Below are 11,386 nucleotides of genomic sequence, written 5' to 3'. Positions count from 1 at the left end.
CTCAAGATTTAACATCCTAGTGAAAACACCTGGAGTCCATCATAATGCCCTGCTAGGATGGCTCTTTGAAGCTAGTTAGAGAAGCCAGAACCTTTAGACAGAGTATTGAGGAATGGAGTTAGAAGCTCAGGGAAGTGGGCATGTTAGAATGGATTTATTGTGGGAGACTAGAAAACTCTCATTCCTGCCTCTGTTCCCGGGGAGAGCCCTGATGACACTTCATTCACTAAAGCAATAAGGAATGCACCTTGAGGCAGACATTGGCATCTTCGAGAAGCTCTGTAGTTACTATCCTCTTTACGCTATGGTTGAGAGTTGGGGATTGGCATCTGTGGTTGCCTAGACAAAATAGGAGTGATAGGATTCCAGAATTTCTGAGGCCAAATGGTGGTACCTTAGACAGAACAAATGAGCAAAAAGGCCAGATGAATAACCAGGAGGCCTTGACCCACTGGGACCTGTGGCAAGTGTTCATACATCATGGTGTTCCCAATAGAAGAGACATGGAAAGCCCATTAGAGGTACAGCTTGTTAACATCAACAAATGGAAAAAAAAAGAGTTGTGAACAGAAGACTGATGTCAGATGGGATGATGGACAATGAATAGATTCCAGACTGAGCTAGAGAGATCTGAGCTAGTTCACAGAGCCAGAGCCCATTCATTGAAGGGAAGGCTAGGTTCACTTGAGGAGGGACCCTGAGAGGTTACTTCATGTGTATGCCATAAATATGTCTCCATTCCTGCCCCAAAAGGACTTAAAGCATATATCAGATTACATGTTGAAAAAAGGCCTTTCAAAGGGCTTTGGATAAATTATCTGAGCTGGCACTTAAAATAGGGGACATTTTAAACAGGAATATTACTATGATCCCTAGTTAAAGTGACACCTTGGAAGAGCAGATGCTAAATGGAATCCTGACCTAAATATATCTTACAGTGAGTCCAGCTCCCAACACCAAGAAACAGAATCCCAAGTGAAACTGCAACCTGGGAGAAATTGCAGAGGTTAGTGCTACTCCCAAAGACTTAAAGAATGCAGGGTTGCTTCCAACACATTATTTTTCAATTCACCTGTTTGACCCAAGCAACAACAACATGAATTTTGGTAGACGGTGGTGGACTACCACAAACTTAACCAAGTGGTGGGTGCAACTGCAGTGGTGTCAGGTATTTTATTTCCATTAGAATCAACTAATATAGCCTCTGGTACTTGGTATTGATCTAACAAATGCAGTTTTCAATCTCTATCAATCAAGAGTTTCATAATTAATTCACTTTTATGTTAGATGGACAGTAGTATACAGTCACTATTTTCCACAGGTATTATTAACACTCTTATAGTCTATAAAAATATAGTCTGTGGGGACTCTGATTATTTTAATATTTCACAGATCATTTCATTTGTCCACTACATTGATGCCATTGTGCCAACTGGTCCATGTGTGGTGACGATGATGGATCTGATGTGCAGGAAGAAGAGAGTACCCTAGTTGCCCCAGTAAGGCACGTTTGTGTCAGAAGCTGGGAGAAGGACCCTATAAAGTTTCAGAGTTTCAGAGTAGCAATGATGGCAGAGGTTAAGACTCGTATCTGAGCCAGATCAGCCAGGATGAGTGGGCTACTAGTGCTGCTGAATGCTGGGCCTATCAGAAGCAGAGATCAATTATATGTTCCCATCCCTCAAGGAGATTAAGTAATCACTTGATGGCAAGTTGATTACATCAATCCCCTTCCATCCTGAAGATGAAACTGATTCTTCAATTGCTATCTTTTCTAGATATGGGTTTCCTTCCTTGATAACGTGGTTTCTGCAACACCTCATTCAAGCACTTACAGAATGTATGATTTACAAAAGCAATATTGTAAACATCCTGTCAGATCAAGAGCCTAATTTCATAGAGAAAGAGGTGAGTAAGCAAGAGTATGGCCAAATAGTTTTCTGGTCCTGCCACACACCACATCCCCTCGAAAAAAACCAAATGATTAAAATTATGGAGTGATTTAGTCAATGTCCTTCAGAATTGCCTTAAATCATTAGCGATATATAGCGAGGTGTCTCTCATGGCTAAAATATACAGATCCAGGAAGCAAGACATGGAAACAGAATTAGTTCCCCTCCCTATCATCCTGAGGTCCACCTCAGGATGGAATTCACGTTTTCCTTTTTTAAATAAATTAGCTCTGCTATATTAGGGGAATATTTGCACTCAGCAATATGGTAAGTGCCCACTAAACCTGCAATTGTGACTACTTCAAAAGGGTCGAAAGTGATTCCTATGTTGTGGGCTCCTCATGCCAGCAGAATGGCAGCCAAAAAAGAAGTATATTCCTGGGGGAAATGAGCCCCATGATCCTGAAGAGCTAGAGTTGCTACTACACAGTAGAACTCATGAGGTGCACTTGTGTGTCCATGTCTGGTGACGATGATGAACCAGAAATTGCAGTGACCATAACATGGTAAGAACAAAACAACTAAGAACTCAGAATCAGCTGAAGGTTTGGGTGACTCCATTAGACAAGCAACCTATATCAGCAAAAGAGGGACTGAGCAACCTGATGGACAAAAGGGAGAGAGAAATTACAAAGTGTAATAGAGAAGTGAAATATGAATATGAATTATGATTTGGGTACCAGTTGCAGCATTTGTAGTTTCTACCTGTAACTGTTGTATATGAAGCTTTTTGAAGAGGCCACCACCTTGAACACTCAGTGATGAATTGCATTTAATATAGGGTACAAGTGGGTCTCAATGGTACCAGGGGTGGACTGCATCAAGAGGATGTGCCCCACCTCACATCCTGTGAGCTATACCTTTTTATCCGGCTGTGGCTGGGGAGGATAGTTCCATGCATGTTTTGACTCATTTTGCAGTGACGACATCTTGCCTCAGATCTCTATTGTATGTCTTTGATCTCAGGCCTAGGGTTCCTCTGACGCTGAGGATGAAGGAGGTGTGAAATAGGCAGTTGAAATAGGGATCCAGATCATAGGAGGTCGATCTGGAGAGGTAAGTGTGTTTCTAGACTGCAGAAGGAATCTAAAGACCTGGGAGGGAAAAATTTCTCTAGGGAGAATTTCAGCAGTGAAATTAGACAGTTCATAGGGAAGAGTCCCAAAGAATATTTAAAACACTTATAGTCAAGGGACAGGTAATATATATGTGAGGAGAAAACATTGGCAAAGAAGCTTGAAGAGCAGTCTGCAATAATACTGGGAGAATGCTTCATGTTTTTATTCAAGGATGACTTAACTTGGCTGAACTCTCCATTTTATGTGAAAAACAGAAAAAATACCTTATATGCATTGCTATTTATGATCTATACAGCCCTCCTATAAATTTTTACAATTGATACATTAAAAATACATAATAAGCTCAGCTGTCAATATTATCCCATTTTAGAGCTAAGTATGTTGGATCCCTGACTTCCTTGATAAATAGTGGAGTGCTAGATGTAAAAGCAAAGCCTATCTTTTGTTAAACTGCAGATTCCAAGTTTGCAGCTTTAGGCTTCACATATTCCTATTAGGCCTGCCATCACAGCCTTGTGATGATCTGTATGTCTTAAGCGGGGCAAAGACATTTCTAGCTATGCCTTTATTTTAATCAGTGTATGTTAATGCACCTATGTGTAAAAGCGTTTATTAGTTACCCAAATGCGTTGTATAAATTTTAGGTAGAAGCCTCAAATGTTAGATTAACAAATATTGTTTCCCTTTTGGTAACTTATGGACTGAAATGAATGTATAAGTTTTAAAAAAGTGCACACAAAAGATGAAATAGTCATACTGATATTAGAATTCCTTTGAATAAATTTGTATGTGTAGGACATAGAAAGTAGAATACAAATTAACACATTTTCAATACAAATCTTTAATATTTTTGTCTGTTCTAACTATGTAGATAGGTAATGTTCAAAGAGATTTCTCTTGGGAGGAAAAAGATCATACTAAATTTTGTAAAGAGATACATTTTTGTAGCAGCAATAGTCAAATTTTTCACATTTCTCAATTTCATTGACTGCAGCCAGAAATGATCAAATTATCTACCCCCCTAATTTGGCATTAAAAATACAAGGCCAGGTGTGGTGGCTCATGCCTGTAATCCTAGCACTTTGGGAGGCCAAGGCGGGTGGACCACTTGAGGTCAGGAGTTCAAGACCAGGCTGGCCAACATGGTGAACCCCTATCTCTACTAAAAATACAAAAATAGGCTGGGTGTGATGGCAGGTGCCTGTAATCCCAGCTACTCAGGAGTCTGAGGCAGGGGAATTGCCTGAACCTGGGAGGCAGAGGTTGCAGTGAGTAAAGATCATGCCATTGCACTCCAGTCTGGGCAACAAGAGCGAAACTCCATCTGGAAAAAAACAAAACAAAACAAAACAAAAACCCAAAAAACAAAACACAAATAAGACTCTAGAGGGCACTCTACTCCTGTTGTTTTTCAAGAAGGCTTTTTAAATGTAACATGAAGGCAGATATTTAAAAGTCATTGTGAATACTTTCAAGAAGGTTAGAATTCTTACGCAAGATCTTGAATATCAGTTGTCAGCATGGAGCAGTGGGATTTTCCTGTTCTCTTTCAAGTGTTTTCAGTTGGGATGGTTTAAGTTCTTTAATGCCGAGGATACAATTAATTTCTCAAGAGAGTATACTTACATAAAAAAAGTTAGAGTTACAATATGTATAGGTATAATTGTTATCCCTACATTACTTTATGACATTTTACTTAATTACCTTGTATAACTGTTATTACTACTACTGTCATTTTTATCATTATTGTTGACATGAAATCAGAATTTTGAGATGCTTTCTGGGGAATAAGGTTATCAAAGTGTTTTGATTCAAGTAGCCTGGTTCTTCCCTATTTCCATGCACATGAAATGTATATAGGAGGGCCTCATTCCTAGGTTATAGTAGGTGCTAAATGAATGTTCCTTAAGTCTGAATCTGAAGTTAAAAAAATAACTTTTAATGTTATTGAATACATCACACTACATATTTGTATCTGTGCTCTCTGCTCTGGGCCATTCATGTTAAGAACCTGGTCTCCTGGGATTTTATTTAGCCCAGAGACCAGTTTTGCTTGTTAGTATGTTTTTAAAAATCTGAGTTAGACTGCATTTCAGTGATTGCATTCTAAATACTAAACAATACTTGCATTTTCCCATTGTCTGAGACCCTGTGCCCTTATACATTTCCTCATCTACCTGGCACCTAAAGCCACGTGTGTTTTAAACCTATGGATAGATCTAGGATCTTTTTGCTGGCAGCAGATGTCTCTCTCTCTCTTTTTTGGAGAGAGAGTCTCGCTCTATCACCTAGGCTGGAGTACGATCACACCTAGATATGATCACGGCTCACTGCAGCCTCAAACTCCTGGGCTCAAGTGATCCTCTTATCTCAACCTTCCGAGTAGCTGAGACTACAAGCATGAGCTACCATGTCTGGCTAATTAAAAAAAATTTTTTTTGTAGGCCGGGCACAGTGGCTCACACCTGTAATCCCAGCACGTTGGGAGGCTGAGGTGGATGGATCACAAGGTCAGGAGTTTAAGACCAGCCTGGCCAAGATGGTGAAACCCTGTTTCTTCTAAAAATACAAAAATTAGCCGGACGTGGTGGCAGGCGCCTGTAATCCCAGCTACTTGGGAGGCTGAGGCAAATAATTGCCTAAACCTGGGAGGCAGAGGTTGCAGTGAACTGAGATTGCGCCCCTGCAATCAAGCCTGGGTGAAAAAGCGGGACTCCATCTCAATTTTTTTTTTTTTTTTTTGTATAGAGTGGGGTCTTGGTATGTTGCCCAGGCTGGTCTCGAACTGCTGGGCTCAAGAGACCCTCCCACCTTGGCCTCCCAAAGTGCTGGAATTACAATTGTCAGCCACTGCTCCCGGCCAGTAGATGTCTCTCTTGAACATCATTTCATGATTGAATAAGGTTTACCTGCCCCCTGAAAAAACCTCTTTAGCTTCCTGCGTCTCTCTATGTTCTACGGCTGGGACTTTATTCCTATTTGTAGGCTCAAATTTCCTACCTCTGACCAAGGGGAACTGAAGTGTTAGGAATAGCTCATGTTGCTTTTCCTATTCTGATTTTGGTTTCTGTGCTAATAACTTATGTTGCACAAAGCTGCTACCACATACCCTGTCGCCAGGCAGTGGGTACCAAGATTGTTTTTAATATGTCTGAATCTTATCTTGGTAATCTCTCAGCTATCCAGTTTCTTCTCCACTAAGTCACACCTCATTTTCTTCTTTCTATGCCTGAAGATGATAGTTTCAGGTGTATTCTAGGCCACCAGAGGGGCCTGCTGCCTGCTGCCACTTACACACACCTCACAATTTTTCCATTCTACATTCCCATTGCAGTGTTTCCCCACCCACTTGTAGGGACACATCTTGTTTGACTGTCCTGATACGAGCACTTGCTCTCGTACCCTTTACCTAGTAGCAATAATTGCTCATATTTAGGTGGCACTTTCAAACACCAGCTCTGATAATAACATCTATAAACTGGATATCATCACTTCTTTTGTATAGATGATAAAAATGTGACTGGAAGAGTTGGCATTTGCACCCATGTCTTCATATTACAGGTATTAGGATGCTTTGTTGTTGTTTATTTAAATTAATTGCAACTGGCTTTAACTGCCTTGTCTTGAATTTTTTTTTTTTTTTTTTTTAAAGAGACAGGGTCTTGCTCTGCCACCCAGGCTGAGTGCAGTAACATGATTATGACTCACTGCAGCCTCAATCTCCTGGGATCAAGTGATCCTCCTCCCTCAGCCTCCCAAGCAGCCAGGACTCCAGGCATGCACCAGTGCACCACTACATCCAGGTAATTTTTTAAATTTTTTTTTTTTTTTTTGTGGGGACAGGGTCTTGCTTGCTCTGTTGTCCATGCTGGTCTCAAACTCCTGGCCACAAGGGATCCTCCAGCCTCAGCTTCCTAAGTGCTGGGATTACAGGTGTGAGCCACTGTGCCCAGCCTGGACTTATTACTGCATCTACTTAAGCTCTTGCCACAAACTGTGAGGCCTTAATGTTTTTGTTCTGCTCATCTGAATCAGAGCTCCTATTCTGACTCCAACAACTGGACCGTCTTATTAAGAATGAGGCTTACTACTCCCAAGGCTCAGAATGTCCCAACAAGCCCATAGAAACATCTTTTTAGCTACAGTGCTAGCTCAAACTTACCTGATGAGGATCACGTGAGGCACTTGTTATGTGCACAGATTGCCAGGTTACCAGGTTTCTTCTCCAATATACTATGGTTTTTCCAATATACCATGGTTTAGTAGGTCCGGGCTGAGGCCTGAGAGTTTTTTAAACAAGTGTTCTAGTCAGTTCTTATCTTCAAGCAAATTTGAAAATAAGCTTCCTAGAGGAAAGTCTCTCAGAAGGATGTGAGGTTAACCTGCCGATACTCACCTCACTTCCTTTCCTGTGCCTTTTTTTTCCTCAGTAAATTTGGGCATCTTTCTCTCCCTTTTTTGTCCTCCTCTGCCTGGCTCCTCCTGTCAATGACAGAATTTCATCTAATTGTTTATCAGCTCACTATGTAATTTGGGTTTGGAAAGCCAATTTTTCTACAGAGGCTTCTTATGCTAAATTGAACTGGAGTAAATGATTCTGAAATTGTAGCCACCAAGATGATTTAGTCTTTACTGTAGCATCGTATCTTTAAAAGCCATACACTAATGAAAGGTTTTGGAACCAGATGGTGTTCAGCTTAAGTCTTATCTGCTCAGAAAAAGGTGACGTGTCTTTTCCTAAGTGACTCCATTTTATCCCTGCAGAAGCTGCTGATTATCTCGATAGTCTGTCTCAATAACTATCTCAATAACTCTTAATAGACTACCTCAATAACCCTTAAATTGAATTCCATGAGGCTCTTGGCACATTATAAAAACAAAGCACATAAAGATACCATAGGAAAAATGACAAATTATATGATTGTTATTGTATTAAGTTGTTCTGGGAAGGTGTACGATCCAATCTAATCTAACTATGCTTTATTGGAAAGAGACCAGAAATAAATTCTGATCTTGAAAACTGCTGATCCATCCATTCAGTAATCTATCTTGTCAAGATCCCTCGTCTGTGCAAGCATCACCCTAATAGAGCATATGGAAAGGTACAGGGACACAGGTGAGTGCACGCAGTGATGTCCCCTGAGAGAAGAGACTTCCTGGGGTGAAGTCATTTTGGAGGATTTGTTGTGCTGAGGGGCTGGTCCTCAGCTGGACAGCCTTAAAAATCCTAATTCGGTCAGTTCCACAGGTGGGTTCAACATTGTTAAAAACAAAGAAACAAACTCCCAACAAATTCTTAAAACTAATGCAAAAAGTCATCGTGCCAATCTCTTACTTTACCATTATCTGTGTGATAAGAACTGGAATCCAATTATCAGCATGGCCACATCTGCTTTGTCTCCACGCAGGCCTAGATGGAAACCAGTTTATCACCAGAGAGCCTGATGGCTAAATTTACTGCTTTTTCTTGACACCATCTGTGTAGGCACTGCCAATGTTTTCAAAAGAGTCTCCTATGATTTTTTAGCTGATCTTTCATTCTGCTTAATACATAATTTCTTCAGCAATATTACTACCTTTAATTGGGTTATACTTATGTTTCACTGACTTGGGAATTATTCTTTTTGGGTGACTTTGCTTAATTCTTTTTTTTTTTTCCTAGATGGAGTCTAGCTCTGTCACCTAGGCTGGAGTGCAGTGGCGCGATCTCGGCTCACTGCAACCTCCGCCTCCCGGGTTCAAGCGATTCTCCTGCCTCAGCCTCCGAATAGCTGGGATTACAGGCGCCTGCCACCATGCCCAGATAATTTTTGTATTTTTAGAGACATGATTTCACTGTGTTGGCCAGGCTGGTCTCGAACTCCTGACCTTGTGATCTGCCCGCCTCGGCCTCCCAAAGTACTAGGATTACAGGTGTGAGCCACCGCATATGGCTTTTTTTTTTTTTTTTTGAACCTTCACCTCCTGGGTTCAAACGATTCTCCTGCCACAGCCTCCCGAGTAGCTGGGACTACAGGTATGCACCACTATGCCCGTTTTTTTTTTAATGTATTTTTAGTAAAGACGGGGTTTCACCACGTTGGCCAGGCTGGTCTCAAACTCCTGACCTCAGGTGATCTACCTGCCTCGGCCTCTGAAAGTGCTGGGATTACAGGCATGCCCTGCCCATTTTGCTTAATTCTTAATGTAATTAGCCATGACCAATCCAACCTATATTCTTATCCATCTAACTCTGTAAAAGAGTGGCTGAAGGTTGTTTTCTTTCTTTTTCTTTTTTTTACTATACCCTTTTAAAAATTTATCTTTTATATCCCCACGTAGCCTATTGGAAGTTATTTTCAACCAAAATATGACATTTCCTTCCCCAAATGGGGAGGATACGAATCACTCATTCAGCATATTTAGAAAAAGAGAAAATATATTTTAGGCAAATTCTTTACTTTGGATGACATTTAACATGAATAATAATTTACCTTGTTGAGGAGGGAGGTAATATTTAAAACATGGATTTTTCTTAACTATGGAATAAGAAGCTGGCATAACCTTCACCGTTTTACCTTTTCAAATTAACAATTATGTTGTACCTGGATTTAGTATATTTTGTTCTGTAGTGGCCATATATTAATTTTTTTTCTTTTCATTAGAAATTGTAGACTTAAGATAATCTGCAAAAATTTTTGTTTTTCGTTTACTTTAGAAATCTTGAACTTTTGTTTTTTTGAGCATAATGATTTTGATAAACGTTTCATTATTATCTGAATATCTGACAAGCTCTCCATTAACATTCCAAATAGTACAATAGCTGACTTCAATTTGACAAAAAAAGATAAGTGTTCTCTGGCCTCCAGTGTTATTGATGTGTTTTGAATAAGAAATGCCAACCACGCTTGAATGGCTTAGTAAAGATGAAGAAAATGTGAAAAAAGATAGATTGCCAGTGATGATTTTATAATAAGTGACAATTTTAGTAGAAAGAATGCCCTCACAGAAATATTTCATCAGGTAAAAAGGAATATTTATATTAAAACAAATATCCATAACAGAAAGTAGCCACAAAAATACAGAAGAGGGCTGGGCTCAGTGGCTCACGCCTGTAATCCCAGCACTTTGGGAGGCTGAGGTGGGCGGATCATGAGGTCAGGAGATAGAGATCATCCTGGCTAACATGGTGAAACCCCATCTCTACCAAAAAATACAAAAAATTAGCTGGGTGTGGTGGCGGGCACCTGTAGTCCCAGCTACTCGGGAGGCTGAGGCAGGAGAATGGCGTAAACCCAGGAGGCTGAGCTTGCAGTGAGTGGAGATTGTGCCACTGCACTCCAGCCTGGGCAACAGAGCGAGACTCAGTCTCAAACAAACAAAAAAAAATACAGAAGACATGGGCATGCTTGAGGAAGCAGAAATAATTAATTTCATTTTAAATTACTATACTTTTCAAAATTGAAATAATTTAATGCTATTATCTATTTTTCAAATATATGTGTTTATATTATGGTTTTTTTTTCCAGACTCTACTTATGTTCCAACATCTTGGTGGGTTTCACTGATCCTGTTTAGGTCTTAAATAGAACTGGGAAAGAAGAAGGAACCATGTGCTAGTCATTCTGCCTCTTATGCTACCTCCCTTGTCACAGTTTTTCATCACCACAGTCCTCTGAACAGGTTGTATCCTTCCCACTCATAGATGTGAAAATCAGGCTCAGAGAGATGAAGTCCTTGCCAAAGGTCACAGTATTAGTAACTTCAGCAAAATTGGTGTCAGAAGCTCAGTCTTCTAGTTTAGTAACTCATTCCACACCATGGATTGTACTTCTTAAACTATATAACAGCATGCACTTGGAGAGTTATAATTCTTACCTTCTAATGTAGAATTTTTGCTAGGATCCTTTTACTGTATTAGAAGAGCATTACAGTTTATTTCAAACCTGATGAATGTTTGAACTTAACTATTTTTGATCCATTAACTCTAGAAACCATCATCCCAAACTCCATGGTTTGGATCTAATAACAACTTTGGGTTTCATACATGGCTTTACATACACAGACACACACAGACACACACACACACAGACACACACACACACACACAGAGTCTTAAGACTCTGACCTGGAGATATCGGAAGTAAAAGCCCAGATTTAAGTCATTTTTGGTGGTTGGTAAATCCTCAGGTGTAGAAGCTCATTACCAGTCTCTCTCTGTGTGTGTGTGTGTGTGTGTGTGTGTGTGTGTGTGTGTGTAACCATTGATTAGAGAGAAGGTATCTCTGACTTAACAAATTAAATATGACAATTAGGCTATGAAGAGCATCAACTCACTTGAGGCAAACTGTAGTGTTCTGGGAATTAAAAAAAGGG

The 11,386-nt window shown here is 40.1% G+C and overlaps 1 long non-coding RNA gene across 1 annotated transcript; it reads left to right on the top strand.

The window, feature by feature from the left end:
- Positions 1–1,778: 1,778 nt before the first annotated feature.
- On the top strand, positions 1,779–11,174 carry LOC129143318 (uncharacterized). The gene is made up of 3 exons (XR_008546657.2): positions 1,779–1,908; positions 6,684–6,834; positions 10,540–11,174. It is a non-coding gene; the product is annotated as an uncharacterized LOC129143318 (long non-coding RNA).
- Positions 11,175–11,386: the final 212 nt, after the last annotated feature.

The sequence above is a fragment of the Pan troglodytes genome, chromosome 13 (assembly GCF_028858775.2).
Source record: "Pan troglodytes isolate AG18354 chromosome 13, NHGRI_mPanTro3-v2.0_pri, whole genome shotgun sequence".
Lineage (NCBI taxonomy): Eukaryota > Metazoa > Chordata > Mammalia > Primates > Hominidae > Pan > Pan troglodytes.
The sequence above is the reverse complement of the archived record's forward strand: the minus strand, read 5'-3'. Positions and strand labels throughout refer to the sequence as shown.